This window comes from Chrysochloris asiatica, unplaced genomic scaffold (assembly GCF_000296735.1).
Source record: "Chrysochloris asiatica unplaced genomic scaffold, ChrAsi1.0 scaffold00595, whole genome shotgun sequence".
NCBI classification, from domain to species: domain Eukaryota; kingdom Metazoa; phylum Chordata; class Mammalia; order Afrosoricida; family Chrysochloridae; genus Chrysochloris; species Chrysochloris asiatica.
Window position 1 is genome coordinate 444488 of NW_006409113.1, and position 4215 is coordinate 448702.

At 46.0% G+C, this 4215-nt stretch overlaps 1 pseudogene; it reads left to right on the forward strand.

The window, feature by feature from the left end:
• Positions 1 to 1857: 1857 nt before the first annotated feature.
• On the forward strand, positions 1858 to 2418 carry LOC102820516 (annotated as a pseudogene).
• Positions 2419 to 4215: the final 1797 nt, after the last annotated feature.

A 4215-nucleotide genomic window follows, 5' to 3' on the forward strand; every position in this document is an offset into this window, starting at 1 on the left:
GCAATGGACCTAGGAAGACTAAAATAATTTTGTTAAAGGTCAGTATTGGAGGGCTCATGCTTAGATAAATAGAATAGAATTAAAAGTCCAGAAATAAACTCATAAATCTATGGTCAACTGATTTTCAACAAAATTAAAGACTATTAAATGGAAAAGGATAATCTCTTCAGCACATGGTACTGAGATAACCATACTGAAAACTTTTATCAATACTTCAAATTCATATTTTCAGTCTTTTAATAAGATATTGGGTGCATAAAATAAGATTAGGCCGCTACAGAAAGGAGCAAGGAGAGGATAGAAGAAGGATATTATGCTTGGTAAAGTAGAGGGTCAGCAAAAAAGAGGAAGACCTCTAATGAGGTGAAACTGGCACAGTGGCAGCAGGAAGGGGCTCAACCCTAACCATACTAGTGAGGACAGCCCAGGGCTCCGCAGTGTTACTTTCTGTTGTGTGTAGGGTCGCTATGAGTCGGAAATGACTCAATGGCACCAAACAACAGCAACAACATTGTACTACTGGAGTCCGGATGGAGTAGAGGGTTAGGTGTTGTGTGTTACACGGTGGGCTGCTAAGTGAAATATCAGCAGTTCTAATTCAACATCCGTTCTACAAGCGCTACCAGCCTCTCTATAGGAGAAAGATGATGCTTTCTGCTGCTGTCCCAGTGTAGCTCTGTAGGATCAGTATTGGGCTGCTAACCACAAGGTTGGTATTTCATACCCACCAGCCAGTCCTTGGAAACCCTATATAGGGTTGCTATGAGTCAGAACTGACTCAATAGAACTTAACAACAACAAAGACTTACAGCTTCAGAAACGTATACAAGGGTCTCTTTATAGAACAGACTCAACCACCACACGGCAACCACCACCACACCACTGTTGTTTTTTGTTAAGTGCGGTCGAGTGGAGTCGGGTGGCTTCCAACTCATAAAGACCTTGTACAGGGTTTCCGAGGAGCTGGTGGGCTTGAACCATCGACCTTGTGGTTCGCAATCCAGTGCTTATCCTACTCAACTCAAAAATTCAATGTTGTTGTTGTTATGTGCCGTGGAGTCGGTTCTGACTCATAGCGACCCTGTACAGGGTTTCCGAGTTTGTAAATCTTTACGGGAGCAGAAAGCCTCATCTTTCTCCCGGAGAACAGCTGGGAGTTTCTAACTGCTAACCGAGATTTGTAACCACTACACTACCAGAGATCCTTAATTTGTTGTTGTTGTTAAGTGCTGTCGAATCGGTTCCGACCCATAGAGATCCTGTAAAGGGTTTCCAAGGAGCGACTGGTGAGCTTGAACCACCGACCTTGTACTTCAAATGGCTTTGCTCTCTGGCGCATTAACCCAAAGAGCCACACCAGGAATCCAGAGCTCCTTAATGGTGGCTGTGTGCCGTGGAGTCGATTCTCATAGAGACCCTGTACATGGTTTCTGAGGCTGTAAATCTTTACGAGAGCAGAACGCCCCATCTTTCTCCCGCGGAACAACTGGTAGTTTCGAACTACTAACCTTGAGGTTCGCAGCCCGATTCGTAACCACTACTCTACCAGAGCTCCCTAAAAGGGTCTGACAAATGAGTAAACGACCCAGCTTGCTGCTAACCACCCCTCCGGCCCTTCGATCCCAGCTTCAGGGCCCCGCCTTCTCTGGCGCCCCCTTTATAACAAGCGCTCCTGCGGGGTTACAACTCTTCAATCGTGGTCTGAGTCCCACTCTCTGGGTCCAGCTCCTACCCTCGATACCAGCCTCGCAGCTCGAGGAACCAGAGACTCAGTAAGTCCTCGCCCACCTTGAGGGGTTCTCAAGGTCTCCCCTCGCACACCGCCCGCCGCACTCGCCTTGCGCTCGCACCACCGCCATGGCGACCATAGCATCCTTTCTGAGGCGCCTGAGCTACAACCTGGAGTGCCAGGCCGCCATTAATCGTCATATCAACATGGAGCTCCAGGCCTCCTACACCTTCCTGTCCATATCCTACCACTTCGACCGCCACGACTTGGCCCTGAAGAACTTCGCCGCCTACTTTCTGAAGCAGTACCGCAGGAAGCGCCAACAGGCGGAGACACTGATGCGGCTGCAGAACCAGCGCGGGGGCCGTATCCAGTTCTGCAACATCCGCAAACCTGAGGAGGACAACTGCGGCACCGGGCTGCAAGCTATGGAGCGCGCCTTCCACCTGGAGCAGAACCTCAACCAGAGCCTCCTGAGCCTGTACCAGCTGTCCACCAAGCACGAGGACTCCCAGCTGCGTGACTTCCTCGAGGTCCAATTTCTGCAGGAGCAAGCGACGACCATCAAGGAGCTGGGCGACCACATGAACAAACTGCGTAAACTGGAGGCCCACAAAGTCCACCTGACCGATTATCGCTTCTACAGGTTCAACCTGGACGACAGCGACGAGAACCGTCCCGCAGTATGAAGCATATTACAGCACAACCCATTCACTGCTCTTTCCGTTCTCTTCCAAGTTTGCCATTCTTTACAATAAAGGGATTTGGTTTCAAAATGCATTAATTGTCTCCTGGTCATTCTTCTGTGTGCTGGAATTCCAACTGTGAAGAACAGGGCAGATCCTCATGCAGATATGCAGGAGTCGCCCCATCCACCCGGGACCCAACCTCACGCAGCTCAGGACCTCCAAGGGAGGAGGGAGGGAAAAGGTATTCCTGATGAACCTGGAAAAACCAGAAGGAATCTTCCTTTTATTAACACTATGGGGAGGGGTAGGTTGGTGTGGCAGGATGTTTGCTTGACCCTGTATGCATATGGTAGGGAAAGGATGAAAATGTGGCCAGGAATTCATAATGGTGCTTTCCTTTGGGATGAAATAAAGGGAACCGAACTGGGCAGAGATTAAAAAATAAAGTGGTCTTTAACTTTACCTGAAATACTTTGCCATGGACACCAGTGATGGCTATGCATGCTATGATTACAAAACGTCATCTGATGTTTTCTTTCACTTGTACCATTTCTACCAATAAAGTAAATAAATATATAGATATAGATATTATAGATATAGATATAGATATAGATGGTGGCTGTGTGCCGTGGAGTCGGTTCTGACCCATAGCCATATATAGATATATATAGTAGCATAGTCATTACAAATCGGGCTGCGAACCTTAAGGCCAGCAATTCGAAACTACCAGCCACTCCAGGGGAGAAAGATGAGGCGTTCTGTTCCCGTAAAGATTTACAGCCTTGGAAACCCTGTACAGGGTCGCTATGGGTTGGAATAGACTCGACAGCACTTAACAACAACAACAGATAGATAGATAGATAGATAGATAGATAGATAGATAGATAGATAGATTAAAAAAAAAGAAACAACAATAAAATGACTAAAAAATATAAGATTATGGGCAAAGGTCAAATTTGTGACAAATATAAATTAAATCTCCCTAAATATAAAAGGTATGATTGTGAGGGGTAGAGAGGATGCAAGGAGACCAGTTAGGACGTATTGCAGCTACTCAGGTGAGGATAATGTTGGCTGGAAGTACGATGGTGGCTGAGGAAGTGAACAGAAATTCCAGATAGAGTGTGGAAAGAATGGCAGGATGTGTTTATGGACTACAGGTAAGAACTGGGTAAAATAATCCAGGTTCTGGGGTTTGGATTTCAGCACTAGGGCTATTCATAAATCTGGGGATGATGTTTGCAGAGGCACCTGTAGGTGGAAAAGTTTGTAAAGTCTGAGATTCCTATTAGACATCAAGTGTGATGTCATGCAAGTAGCAAAAAAGGAATCTGAAGCTCAGGGGAAGTTCTTGGTTAGAAATACACACTTGAGAGACATCAGTATAGAAATGGTATTGAGATCATGTGACCAGATAAGGTACCCCAGAAAGAGAGTAAAGAGACACATAAGCCCAAAGCACAAGACAGCTAACATGTGGAGGTTGGGTGAGATGCCTAAACACCCAGAGAGCTGCTGCCCCCACAATGAGCATAACCTCTCAGTCTGACTGACCCTCAGTATTCATTCCATGTGTATCCCCAAATCCTGACTTCAGTATGGCCTCTGGTTTCTATTTTGAGGATGACTATCCTGTCTCCATGACTGTGAGTAGAAAAACAAAATTTCCAGTAAGAAGAAACCCTAAGTAAATAGTGGTCATGCTTTTCTATTTTATATTGGCTTGTTTTGTTTAGTTTTACTGTTCTCCTTTGGGAACTTTTGTTTTTCTCTCTCTCACCCCATTCTCTATTCATT